This window comes from Balaenoptera physalus (genome assembly GCF_965194825.1).
Source record: "Balaenoptera physalus genome assembly, chromosome: 14".
Taxonomy (NCBI): domain Eukaryota; kingdom Metazoa; phylum Chordata; class Mammalia; order Artiodactyla; family Balaenopteridae; genus Balaenoptera; species Balaenoptera physalus.
The window spans coordinates 79,713,722-79,728,638 of record NC_138893.1 but is presented as its reverse complement, the minus strand read 5'-3'; the positions used below and the strand labels follow the sequence as shown (position 1 = coordinate 79,728,638).

At 42.9% G+C, this 14,917-nt stretch overlaps 1 protein-coding gene across 6 annotated transcripts in view; it reads right to left on the bottom strand.

Annotated features, from left to right (window-relative positions):
* DLG5 (discs large MAGUK scaffold protein 5) overlaps positions 1-14,917 on the bottom strand; it is a 200,740-nt gene that overhangs the window by 119,042 nt on the left and 66,781 nt on the right. The gene's annotated exons all lie outside the window — the stretch shown is intronic.

Genomic DNA, 14,917 nt, shown 5'->3' with positions numbered 1-14,917 from the left:
CAGTCACACTGCGTTGATTCATTCGTTCACAAACATTCCTTAAGTAGTGTACAGGAAAGAGTCACCATAGCAGGCCTGAGACTTCCATCCTTAGAAAGGCCTGCTTGCAAGGTGACCCTTAGCTGGCGTCTGGGAACGGGAACAGTTAGCAGTTCCCTGCACTGATATAAACCTTTCCCGAGTGATAGGAAGGGCTCCCCATGCCTGGGCTGGATGAACAGTGTGTTTTAGGCTCAGCACCTGCTTTCTTCTGGGAGTCTGGAATTTCAGAGCATGCTAAGCAGGGGGTTCCTACGTGGCCGGCTCCCAGTAAAAACCCCAGGCAGAGAGTATCTCATGGGCTTCCCTGGCTACATGTCACACGTGTTGTCACGATTTGGTACTGGGGGAACTAAGTCTGTCCCGTGAGACTCCACAGCGGGAGGACTCTTGGAACCTAGCACCTGATTTCCTCTGGACTTCACACCATGCACCTCTTCCCTTTGCTGATTTTGCTTTGTGTCCTTTCGCTGAAATAAATTTTAGCGGTGAGTAGGATTATATGCTAAGTCCTGTGAGTCCTTCTAGCAAATCACCAAGCCTGCGGGTGATGCCGAGGAGCCCCGACGCAAGTACCTAATATATTCTAGCCCTGTTCTAATGCTGGTGATGCTGGACAGACACAAGGACTGTGGCCTGCGGACCTCTTATCCTGATGGGACGATACAAACACCCGACACAAGTACCTAATATATTCTAGCCCTGTTCTAATGCTGGTGATGCTGGACAGACACAAGGACTGTGGCCTGCGGACCTCTTATCCTGATGGGACGATACAAACACCCGACACAAGTACCTAATATATTCTAGCCCTGTTCTAATGCTGGTGATGCTGGACAGACACAAGGACTGTGGCCTGCAGACCTCTTATCCTGATGGGACGATACAAACACCCGACACAAGTACCTAATATATTCTAGCCCTGTTCTAATGCTGGTGATGCTGGACAGACACAAGGACTGTGGCCTGCAGACCTCTTATCCTGATGGGACGATACAAACACCCGACGCAAGTACCTAATATATTCTAGCCCTGTTCTAATGCTGGTGATGCTGGACAGACACAAGGACTGTGGCCTGCGGACCTCTTATCCTGATGGGACGATACAAACACCCGACGCAAGTACCTAATATATTCTAGCCCTGTTCTAATGCTGGTGATGCTGGACAGACACAAGGACTGTGGCCTGCGGACCTCTTATCCTGATGGGACGATACAAACACCCGACACAAGTACCTAATATATTCTAGCCCTGTTCTAATGCTGGTGATGCTGGACAGACACAAGGACTGTGGCCTGCGGACCTCTTATCCTGATGGGACGATACAAACACCCGACACAAGTACCTAATATATTCTAGCCCTGTTCTAATGCTGGTGATGCTGGACAGACACAAGGACTGTGGCCTGCGGACCTCTTATCCTGATGGGACGATACAAACACCCGACACAAGTACCTAATATATTCTAGCCCTGTTCTAAATGCTGGTGATACTGGACAGACACAATGACTGTGGCCTGCGGACCTCTTATCCTGATGGGACGATACAAACACACAGAGACAGAGATCGGTAGATAGAGAAATAGACCAAATAAATTAACTTGGGAGCATAATAAGGGCTGTCAAGGAAATAAAAAATAAAACAGGATAACAAGCTGGAGAGAGACTTCTGGACAGCAGAGTAGCTTGTGAGAGAGTCCATAGCCTGAGGAGGCCTTTCTAAGAAGGTGACTTCTGAGCTTGGGTGCAAATGAAGACCAGCAGTCAACAGCACATCTGGCAGAGGAGTGAGCAAGTGCAAAGGCCTCGAGGCGGGACTCACCAGCCATGTTCTAGGCACAAACAGGAAGACAGGGAGGAGTGACTGGAACCCAGTGAACAAGGAGAAGTGGATTCAAAACAATGGCCAGAAAGCAGTGGTTAAGGCTCCGCGCTCCCAACGCAGGGGGCCCGGGTTCGATGGCTGGTCAGGGAATTAGATCCCACACGCATGCCGCAGCTAAGGAGCCCACGGCCGCAACTAAGGAGCCCGCCTGCCGCAACTAAGACCTGGCACAACCAAATTAATAAATAAATATATATATTTTTAAAAGTGTAAGGTTAAGAGTGCAGATTTAAAAAAAAAAAAAAAAAGGCCAGAGAAGTGGGCACAGTTTCAAGGCTCACAGCACAGACTGTATCCTGAGTGAGATGGGAACCATGGGAGGGTTTAAGCAAGAGAGCTTTCTACTCTGAATTACAGGTGGTACTAACGCTCACTCAGGGTGCTGCTCTACAGAACAAAATACAAGATGTGTTAAGAGGTAGTCAGGGCCTGCTGACTTCTGCTAAGCACCTCAGGGGATCTGAGCCCTTGGGCTGAGGGCTCACATCTCCTGCCGGCCCCCCCCCTCCGCCATGACACGACTGAGCCAGAAAGGCCTGCTTAACCGTTCCAGGTTCAACAGTCCAGGAATCACCTGGCTCATCCAACATGGACCCTGAGTTATCAGAAGATCTTTGCAGCCCAGAGAACCAGAACCTGGAACTACTGAATATTCCCTGTGGAGGGAGGGTGAGCTCTCAATAAATACGATTAACAGGAAAGAGCTAATTCAAATGTCAGAATCTTTTAGAGACAATGAAAGTGAGTTCGTTCCTCTAAGACATTAGCTCCTAGGACTATAGATTAATGGGGAAAAAGGGAATCTCAGAAATCAGCTCATTCAGGGCTTTTAGTCTTTTTCCTTTTCTTTTTCTTTTCTTTTTTTTTTTAAAGCAAAACTCTTTCCTTCAAAGGAAATCTTACGAGGACACCAAACTACAAAACTCACTTTAAAAAGTGGTACACAGGTTCCTTGGGCGGTTAAAATCTTCACCATTTTATAAAAATGCGTCACTGTTGCAGATCAGGACTGCATGCTGAGAAATAGTCAGAAAACCACTGACTTAGCCTCACTCGATCATTTAAAGTCTTCTTAAAGACACAATGCAGGGACTTCCCTGGTGGTGCAGTGGTTAAGAATCTGCCTGCCAATGCAGGGGACATGGGTTCGAGCCCTGGTCCGGGAAGATCCCACATGCCATGGAGCGACTAAGCCCGTGTGCCACAACTACTGAGCCCGCGTGCCTAGAGCCCGTGCTCTGCAACAAGAGAAGCCACCGCAATGAGAAGCCCGCACACCGCAACGAAGAGTAGCCACCGCTCACCGCAACTAGAGAAAGCCCGCACTCAGCAACAAAGACCCAACGCAGCCAAAAATAAATAAATAAAATTAAAAAAAAAAAAAAAGACACAATGCAATATCTTCCAAACATACAGCAAAGCACAGCAAATAAGGTAACAGAATTTTAAGTACCCACCACTTAGCTCTCATCTTAAGGACTGGTTCCAGGACTCCCCATGGATACCAAAATCCATGAATGCTCACATCCCTCATATAATATGGTGTAGTATTTGCATACGAACTACGCACATCCTCCCTACACTTTAAATCATCTCTAGATTACTTATAATACCCAACACAACAAAAACGCTATGTAAATAGCTGTCAGCAAGGCAAATTCAAGGTTTGCTCTTTCAAACTTTCTGGAATTTTTTTTTTCCCCAATCCCTGGTTGGTTGAATCCTCAGATGTAGAACCCACGGATATAGAGGGCCGACTCTACCTTGTCACATGTCTCAAATTGCTTTCCAAAGATATAAAATAGTATAGGTGCTTAGCCAAAGCCCCCAATACACCCTTCTCTTATCTAGTACCCCTCTCTTCCCCTCCAGAATTGCTCTCCTAAATTTGCTGTCAACCATCACCATGCACAATATTTTACTTATACTACTTATGTACTTATGAAAATTCCTAATGGTGTTACATGCGCTTCCTTCTACTCAATGCTGCTTTTGAGGTTTAGTCAGTGGTGCAGGTAGTGTTTCACTGTAGGAGTACATCACACATTTTTTTTGTTTAGATTTTTAAAAAAATTTTATTAAAATATATTTGATTTACAATGTTGTATTAGTTTCAGGTGTACAGCAAAGTGATTCAGTTTTATATATATATATATATATATATATATTTTTTTTTTTTTTTAGATTCTTCCCCATTATAGGTTATTATAAGATATTGAGTATAGTTCCCTGTGCTATACAGTAGATCCTTGTTGGTTATCTATTTTGTACTGTGGATAGATTTTTTTAAATTGAAGTATAGCTGATTTACAACATTCTGTTAATTTCTGCTGTACAACAGAGTGATTCAGCTATACATATATATTTTTTTATATTGTTTTCCTTTACGGTTTATCACAGGATATTGAATATAGTTCCCTGTGCTATACAGTAGGACCTTGTTGTTTATCCATTCTATATATAATAGTTTGCATCTGCTAGTCCCAAACTCCCAATCCACCCCTCCCACACCCCCCTCCCCCTTAGCAACCACAAGTCTGTTCTCTATGCCTGCATCACACATTCTCATTCTGGTGGATGGATGTTTATTTTACATCATCTCCATTTTTTTGCTGTTACAAATGATACTCTTGTGAACCCTGTACACGTCTCCTCTCCCACACCAGTGAGATTCTCCTCTAGGGTGGACACCTTGAAGTAGAGCTAAGGGTCAGAATACGGACTTTTCCCCGCTGATTGGACGATAGCAAATTGCTCTCCAGGGTGGGTATCCCAATTTATATCTCATCACCTATGGGCAGGAGTTCTGAAAGTTACTGTCGTCAACACATCCTCACCAAGGTTTCATATGGTCAGGTTTTTCTTTTAGTTTTTACTTGTGATAAAATACACATAACACAAAACTGTCTTAGCCTTCTTTAACCTTTGAAGTATACATTTCTGTAGCGTTATGTATATTCACATTGTTGTGCAACCAACCTCTAGAACTTTTTCATCTTGCAAAACTGAAACTCTATCTCCACTAAACAATTAGCTGTTCCCCCTCCCCCAGGCCCTGGCAGCCACCCTCCTACTTTGTTTTCTATGAATCCAACTACTCTAGAGGTATATACAGTATTTATAAATAGAATCATATAAATGGAATCCTATAGTATTTATCTTTTTGTGACTGACTGACTTCATTTAGCATAATTTCCTCAAGGTTCATCCAGGCTGCAGTATGTGACAGAATTTCCTTCCTTTTTAAAGATGAAAAATATTCCATTGTACATATGTACTGCATTTTGCTTATCCATTCATTCGTCAAAGGATACTTGGGATGTTTCCACCTCTTGGCTATCGTGAAACAATCAGATTTCTTTTTTGAGTACTGCCCATCTCATGGACAAAAAATAAGATCTTTTTTAAAAACTTGCTTTCCTGATTACTAGAAAGACAGAGCAACTCTCCTTATGTTTATTGACTATACACACTTTCTCTTCTATGAATTGCCTGTCCATATCCTTTATTTTCCTTTCCTCCTTCCTTCCCCACCTGCCCCTCCCTCCCTCCCCACCCCCTTCCTCTCCTTTCCTTTCTTTCTGCAGGACTTATTTTTAAATTCCAGGTACTGACCCTTTTCCAGTTATATTCATTACAAATATCTTTTCCCAATATGTGGCTTTTAAATTTTCTTGAGTGCCCTTTGTTACTAAAATTTCATGTTTTAATGTGGTAAAATCTATCAGTCATTTCCTTTATGGTCTGCAGTTTGGTTGTTTTACTTAAGAAATTCTTTCCTTCCTACCTTGAGATCATGAGGATACTCTCTCTCATTAGTTTTTCTAAAAAGTGTTAGTTTTACTTTTCACATTTAAATCTTTAAAGTATTTATTTAAACTACTGGAATATATTTTTGTATATGTTGCAAGATAGAGATATAACATTATTCTTCTCCATAAATTACTAGACAAAGGAGAACTGGGTCCCCAAGTGCAAGACAAACTGAGGACCCCTGAATTTGTCCAGGTGCAGACAATGAGGGTTGGAGGACAGCAAGGACATCAGCTGACACAGTGCCCACCACTGAGAGATGAGAAGGGCATTCCACAAGGATGTGCCCACACATGCCCAGGACACACAGCGCCAGTGGAGAGCTCTCCTGCCTTCAGGGTCACATCTGGAAAAGAACCAGCTTCTAGACCAGACTACCCTGTCTTGTGGGCAGTACCTCAAACATTCCAATTAAAAATCACTCCAAATGTTTTATTCTCTAAACATCTCCAAGCCAGGTGAGAAGCCCAGGGCTCCAAAAGAGCCCCATGTGGTTTACTACAGAACAAAAGCACTGCTACCATTCCCAGAGTTTCCCACAAGGTGGCAGGCCTGAGTAGACAGCCAAATGCACTCCCACAGTTGTCCAGCCTTCCAAGCTTCATTCAAGAAACAAACTAGGGGCTTCCCTGGTGGTGCAGTGGTTGAGAATCCGCCTGCCCATTCGGGGGACACGGGTTCGATCCCTGGTCTGGGAGGATCCCACATGCCATGGAGCAACTAAGCCTGTGCTCTGGAGCCCGTGAGCCACAACTACTGAGTCTGCGTGCTGCAACTACTGAAGCCCACATGCCTAGAGCCCGTGCTCCGCAACAAGAGAAGCCACCGCAATGAGAGGCCTGTGCACCGCGACGAGGGGTGGCCCCTGCTCACCGCAACTAGAGAAAAGCCCGCGTGCAGCAGCGAAGACCCAACATGGCCAAAAATAAATAAGTAAAATAAATAAATTAAAAAAAAAAAAAAAGAAACAAACTAGCTCTGGGACTTCCCTGGTGGTCCAAGGGTTAAGACTCCGTGCTCCCAGTTCAGGGGGGCCTGGGTTTGATCCCACATGCCGCAACTAAGACCCGGCCCAGCGCAGCCAAATAAATAAATAAATATTATAAAAAAGAAGAAGAAGAAGAAAAAAGAAAAGAAAGAAACAAACTAGCTCTCATCACAAGAAAAAAAAAGTGTAACTATATAAGTTGATGTATGTTAACTGGACTTACTGTGGTGATCATTTCTCAATGTATACAAATATCAAATCGTTATGTAGTACACCTGAAACTAATACAATGTTACATGTCAGTTATAATTCAATTTTTTAAAAAAATTTAATAAATAAAATTTAAATTAAATATCACCCCACATATTAATAAAATAAAACCTAATTTTAAAGGCTGCCTTGAAACGATGCAAAGAAAAACCCTGTTCTGGGCACTGGCCCCGCAGAGCCCACCTGCACTGGTCCACAACAGAATCTGGAGTCAACACTGCGGTTTGGCCTCTCTTCACTGGGAAATAGCCCCCAAATGCCCCAACCGTGAGGTGCTTGGATGGGGTCTGTATGACAATCCAGAGGCAACTGAGGGCAGAGTGAATCTGCTGCCAGGATGGGTCACAATTTTCCAGTGAGACAGGGTCAATCAGAGAAAATCCCAGAACAAACCCAGAAACAAAATCAGAAAGGTTGGGATCCTTTCTGATGCCCAACCCAGCCCTGTTAACGCTGTAGGATCCGGGATCAGAAGAGACGACCCTGGGGAGATCAGACTGATACCCTGTGCTGTCTCAGCTGCCCATTCCACAGGTGAAAGCTCTGCATGAGAAGGCCTTGCTTATTATGAGCTGAAATCCATCTTCCTCAACTCCTAACCTCTCGTCCTAGCCCTGGAGTCACAAGAACAGTCTCTTTCCCACACTACAGCACCCGGATACTCAAAGGCTCATGGGGCCCCTAACACTTCTCAACTTTTCTCTACAAGCAGGGCTGAGAATCACGCCTGTGCTAATGTAATCAAAAGCCTCTGAAGAAATTTGGGAAAACCACAGTCACAGTTAACTCCAGAGGATTTGAAAAACTATCCTATCAGTCTAGAATTTTTCCTTTTTACTGTTACAAGATTATGTTCTTGGTAGACAGTTAGGCACACACACACTAACAGTCAAATGTTTAGCTTCCCAGCTAAGGCTAACAGTAGTCTGAGAGACAGAATATTTAAATCTGGCTCAGAATTCTAAAATGAAAAAGGTGATAAACTTCTCAGCTTATACAGGCAGCAGTCTTTAGAGATGACTCTCCTCCGGCCTGTGAGGAGGGGGTGAAAGTGACCCAGGGGAGGCACAAACCCAGGGTCTGGTCCCATCCACACACCAAGACAGCCACAGCCTGAGCTGCTCCCCTCAGGGAGGCCAAGAACAGAGCCGTCCTTATATCCTGCTCCACACAGGTCAGAAACACTCTGGGCTTCTCTGAGAGCCATGCTCTTTGAAGACTAAGAAACCCCTTTCTTGGGTTATCTGAGAAAAGAAGTTAACTTTCATGAATCACCAAAGAAAAAAGTATATTTAAAGACAGGTGACAGGGCCAGAAGGAGGAGAGGGAACTTTCCTGGAGCCTCAAGTTTCCCAAATAAGTTGGCAGAACCTATTTTAAAAAAAAAAAAGAAAAGCACTGCTTTGAACCTGGCAATTGTACCTTTAAGAATCAAACTTCAGAAAAACATGCACAAAGGAACATAAGGACGTATGTAAGGGTGCCCATCAAAAAATTATTTGTAACGGGAAAAAGTGCAGACTACCAAGATTCCCAACACACACAGAATGGGGTTAATAAATTACTGACAACTAAACTATGAAATATCTTGTTGTATGCTCCAAATTTACAGAAAATACAAGGAGACCCATGATATAGTGCACAGTTTAAAAAAAAAGAAAAAAAAAGGCAGGTGGCAGAAAATAAAAACAAAACTTTGTGTGTTAAGTATGACATAGCAAATGTCCACAAGGAAATATCCCAAGTGGTTCAGGGAGGCCAGTCACCTCCAGGGAGTGACACCAGGGTGGAGGTGGGGGTGGGTGACTTCACTGTTGTTGAAGTTTTTTGTTTTTTAACCAAAGAATATGCATTATTGTAAAGACAGGAGATGCAAAACTACCCTCTACGTGGCTCCCCCACCAAGGCTTGGCCATCTCCGCCCCGGAACACTTGGGCATCCAGATGGTGCATTCTGACTGCGGTCCCCTGGAGATGGAACTGCCATACCGTGCTCCCCCCCGGCCACACACACACACACACACACACGCACACACACATGCTCGCACACATGCAAACACATGAGAAAAACCACCTGTCTGCGCCTCTCGAGAGGGAGAGGTCCCAGGCCCCAGGCCCACAGTGCCCTCCCACACGGCTGCCTCATTTCCTCTGAGATAAATCATGTAGAAGGCTGGGAGCCCACAAATCCCTCAAGCAAACATGCAAGTCAAACAGCACCATTTACCCCCGCAATGGCCTCTTCAAGTTAACAAGGCGTGGGAGGAACCAGGCAACAAAACCGGCCTTGTCCAGCGAGGTCAACCTTTGGCCCCAGGGCCTGCAGGGAGGAGACCTGTGGCCACCGCCATGTGCCCTGCTTTCTTGGCTGTTGGCCTACCCAAGACCTGAGCTTTTCACAGCCCAGCACCCGTTCCAGACCTGGTGAAAATGCTAAGGCGCTGGCTGGGGAGAGCTGGTGGCCTGGTAGCTCAGACACACCCCTCACCCCTCACCCCCACCCGAGGCACTGGGCCCTCCTCTCCTGGGGGGGCCCTGAGGTGGCCCCAAGGCCACTTGCTAAGGGGCACTGGTCCAGCTGAAGAGAACCGCAGAAAGTCACTGACCAGTGTAATCAACTACCCACCCACCAAGGGTCAGCGCTACAGGAAAAGGAGAAGAGGAGTGAGATGGAAGCATCGGGGAGAAAGCCTTCCCTGGTCACTTGTGGGGGGGACAGGAAGAGGGGGACAGGAGGCGATCATCTTGGCCTGGATGTGCGTACAAGCTGTTTGGGTCCTGAGGGAAGTCAGAGAATGGGAGGCAATAAAACATCATGCCTCAAGAGGGCAGGTTTTTGGTTTTTTATGACAAAGTGGTAACTGGAGTCTTTTATTTTGAGATATAAATCACATACCATATAATTCACCCTTTAACGTGCACAATTCAATGGTTTTTGGAATATTCACAAGGTTGTGAATCCACAAAGCTGTGCAGCAACTACCACTGTCTAACTGCAGAACATTTCCACCACCCCCAGAAGAAATGCGGGTCCAGCACTTTCTCTTTGGTGCTTCACTTCATCCTTCAAGCAATGCTCCCAGAGCTGCCCTCGCCCTGCCCCCTCCAGGGCTGGAAGGTTAAAGGGCGGAGGAGAGGAAGGTGGAGAGTGTGAGTTGCTTCTCTGAGATGGTGCAGCAGGTAGGCTGCGGACGCCCCTGCCGTGCTGCGGGGCTTTCTGCCCCAGCCGGACTCCTGATGCCCTGGCCTGCACTCACCTCCCCTTCCAGGAACCTTCCCATTACCACCGCTGGGCCAGGCCTACCCACGCCCACCACCAGACTTCCCCCACACAACCAAGCCCCCTAATCAGAGGGATCGTGGATAAGACGCCAGATATCCCCAAGTATATCCAGCTTAGCGGCCTGCACGGAGCCTGGACTGTGTACTCCACAGAAGGCTCCAACAAATATCAGAGAAACAAAATAAGGCGCAGACACAAATTTTTCAATAGAACATAGTTTATAATGGGAAAATACTGAAACTAGTCCAAGGGTCAGTCAATAGGAGACTGGCTAAATCAATGATGATGCTCCTATGTAACTCAATACTCTGCAGCAGTTAGAAACAAGGAAGGAGAATCTGTACTGAAATAGAAAGATGAATGTGACATATTCCGCAAAAAAACAATGTTAGCAACAAAAGGAACGGTGCGATTCCATTTTCTCAAATACGTTAACAAGATATAAAGGGCTCTATGTGTACAGATATAAATCTCAAACCTTTCAAAGTAACATAGCTACGGTTAGTTGTTTCTGTGGAGACTACACGAAGAATTCTTTTATTTTTTAAATTTCCGTATTGTTTGATTCTTTTATTGTTACAAAATGCATATTTTTTTTGAATTTTTGAATTTTATTTTTTTATACAGCAGGTTCTTATTAGTCATCCATTTTATACACATCAGTGTATACATGTCAATCCCAATCGCCCAATTCATCACACCACCACCCCCACCTGCTGCCGCTTTCCCCCCTTGGTGTCCATACGTTTGTTCTCTACATCTGTGTCTCGATTTCTGCCAAACACTGTGATGAACAAGTTCATCTGTACCATGTTTCTAGTTTCCACATCTATGCGTTAATATACGATATTTGTTTTTCTCTTTCTGACTTACTTCACTCTGTATGACAGTCTCTAGATCCATCCACGTCTCTACAAAAGACCCAATTTCGTTCCTTTTTATGGCTGAGTAATATTCCATTGTATATATGTGCCACATCTTCTTTATCCATTCGTCTGTCGATGGGCATTTAGGTTGCTTCCATGACCTGGCTATTGTAAATAGTGCTGCAATGAACATTGGGGTGCATGTGTCTTTTTGAATTATGCTTTTCTCTGGGTATATGCCCAATAGTGGGATTACTGGATCATATGGTAATTCCATTTTTAGTTTTTTAAGGAACCTCCATACTGTTCTCCATAGGGGCTGTATCAATTTACATTCCCACCAACAGTGCAAGAGGGTTCCCTTTTCTCCACACCCTCTCCAGCATTTGCTGTTTGTAGATTTTTTGATGATGGCCATTCTGACCAGTGTGAGGTGGTACCTCATTGTAGTTTTGATTTGCATTTCTCTAATAATTAGTGATGTTGAGCAGCTTTTCATGCGCTTCTTGGCCATCTGTATGTCTTCTTTGGAGAAATGTCTATTTAGGTCTTCTGCCCATTTTTGGATTGGGTTGTTGGTTTTTTTAATATTGACCTGCATGAGCTGTTTATATATACTTTGGAGATTAATCCCTTGTCCGTTGATTCGTTTGCAAATAGTTTCTCCCATTCTGAGGGGTGTCTTTTCGTCTTGTTTATGGTTTCCTTTGCTGTGCAAAAGCTTTTAAGTTTCATTTGGTCCCATTTGTTTATTTTTGTTATTATTTCCATTACTCTAGGAGGTGGATCAAAAAAGATATTGCTGAGTATCACACACACAGAACACACAAAGAGTGTTCTTCCTATGTTTTCCTCTAAGAGTTTTATAGTGTCCGGTCTTACATTTAGGTCTCTAATCCATTTTGAGTTTATTTCTGTGTATGGTGTTAGTGAGTGTTCTAATTCCATTCTTTTACATGTAGCTGTCCAGTTTTCCCAGCACCACTTATTATTGAAGAGACTGTCTTTTCTCCATTGTATATCCTTGCCTCCTCTGTCATAGATTAGTTGACCATAGGTGCGTGGGTTTACCTCTGGGCTTTCTATCCTGTTCCATTGATCTATATTTCTGTTTTTGTGCCAGTACCATATCGTCTTGATTACTGTAGCTTTGTAGTATAGTCTGAAGTCAGGGAGTCTGATTCCTCCTGCTCCACTTTTTTCCCTCAAGACTGCTTTGGCTATTCGGGGTCTTTTGTGTCTCCATACAAATTTTAAGATTTTTTGTTCTACTTCTGTTAAAATGCCATTGGTAATTTGATAGGGATTGCACTGAATATGTAGATTGCTTTGGGTAGTATAGTCATTTTCACAATATTGATTCTTCCAATCCAAGAATGCAGTATATCTCTCCATCTGTTGGTATCATCTTTAATTTCTTTCATCAGTGTCTCACAGTTTTCTGCATAAAGGTCTTTTGCCTCCCTAAGTAGGTTTATTCCTAGGTATTTTATTCTTTTTGTTGCAATGGTAAATGGGAGTGTTTCTTTAATTTCTCTTTCAGATTTCTCATCATTAGTATATAGGAATGCAAGAGACTTCTGTGCATTAATTTTGTATCCTGCTACTTTACCAAATTCATTGATTAGCTCTAGTAGTTTTCTGGTGGCATCTTTAGGATTCTCTATGTATAGTATCATGTCATCTGCAAACAGTGACAGTTTTACTTCTTCTTTTCCCATTTGTATTCCTTTTATTTCTTTTTCTTCTTCTCTGAGTGCCATGGCTAGGACTTCCAAAACTATGTTGAATAATAGTGGCGAGAGTGGACATCCTTGTCTTGTTCCTGATCTTAGAGGAAATGGTTTCAGTTTTTCACCACTGAGGATGATGTTGGCTGTGGGTTTGTCATATATGGCCTTTATTATGTTGAGGTAGGTTCCCTCTATGCCCACTTTCTGGAGAGCTTTTATCATAAAATGGGTGTTGAATTTTGTCAAAAGCTTTTTCTGCATCTAGTGAGATGATCATATGGTTCTTATCCTTCAATTTGTTAATATGGTGTATCACATTGATTGATTTGCATATACTGAAGAATCCTGCATACCTGGGGTAAATCCCACTTGATCATGGTGTATGATCCTTTTAATGCGCTGTAGGATTCTGTTTGCTAGTAGTTTGTTGAGGATTTTTGCATCTATATTCATCAGTGATATTGGTCTGTAATTTTCTTTTTTTGTAGTATCTTTGTCTGGTTTTGGTATCAGGGTGATGGTGGCCTCATAGAATGAGTTTGGGAGTGTTCCTTCCTCTGCAATTCTTTGGAAGAGTTTGAGAAGGATGGGTGTTAGCTCTTCTCTAAATGTTTGAGAGAATTCACCTATGAAGCCACCTGGTCCTGGACTTTTGTTTGTTGGAAGATTTTTAATCACAGTTTCAATTTCATTACTTGTGATTGGTCTGTTCATATTTTCTATTTCTTCCTGGTTCAGTCTTGGAAGGTTATACCTTTCTAAGAATTTGTCCATTTCTTCCAGGTTGTCCACTTTATTGGCATAGAGTTGCTCGTAGTAGTCTCTTAGGATGCTTTGTATTTCTGCAGTGTCTGTTGTAACTTCTCCTTTTTCATTTCTAATTTTATTGATTTGAGTCCTCTCTCTCTGTTTCTTGATGAGTCTGGCTAATGGTTTATCAATTTTGTTTACCTTCTCAAAGAACCAGCTTTTAGTTTTATTGATCTTTGCTATTGTTTTCTTTGTTTCTGTTTATTTCTGCTCTGATCTTTATGATTTCTTGCCTTCTGCTAACTTTGGGTTTTGTTTTTTCTTCTTTCTCTAGTTCCTTTAGGTGTAAGGTTAGATCGTTTATTTGAGATTTTTCTTGTTTCTTGAGGTAGGCTTGTATAGCTATAAACTTCCCTCTTAGAACTGGTTTTGCTGCATCCCATAGGTTCTGGATCGTCGTGTTTCCATTGTCATTTGTCTCTAGGTATTTTTGACTTCCTCTTTGATTTCTTCAGTGATCTCTTGGTTATTTAGTAACGTATTGTTTAGCCTCCATGTGTTTGTGTTTCTTTACAGTTTTTCCCCTGTAATTCATTTCTAATCTCATAGCATTGTGGTCAGAAAAGATGCTTGATATGATTTCAATTTTCCTAAATTTACTCAGGCTTGATTTGTGACCCAAGATGTGATGTACCCTGGAGAATGTACTGTGCGCACTTGAGAAGAAAGTGTAATCTGCTGTTTTTGGATGGAATGTCCTATAAATATCAATTAAATCTCTCTGGTCTATTGTGTCATTTAAAGCTTGTGTTTCCTTATTAATTTTCTGTTTGGATGATCTGTCCATTGGTGTAAGTGAGGTGTTAAAAGTCCCCCACTATTATTGTGTTACTGTCGATTTCCTCTTTTATAGCTGTTAGCAGTTGCCTTATGTATTGAGGTGCTCCTATGTTGGGTGCATATATACTTATAATTGTTGTATCTTCTTCTTGGATTGATCCCTTGATCATTATTGTAGTGTCCTTTCTTGTCTCTTGTAACATCCTTTATTTTAAAGTCTATTTTATCTGATATGAGTATTGCTACTCCAGCTTTCTTCTGATTTCCATTTGCATGGAATATCTTTTTCCATCCCCTCACTTTCAGTCTGTATGTGTCCCTAGGTCTGAAGTGGGTCTCTTGCAGACAGCATATATATGGGTCTTGTTTTTGTATCCATTCAGCAAGCCTGTGTCTTTTGGTGGGAGCATTTAATCCATTGATGTTTAAGGTAATTATTGATATGTTATG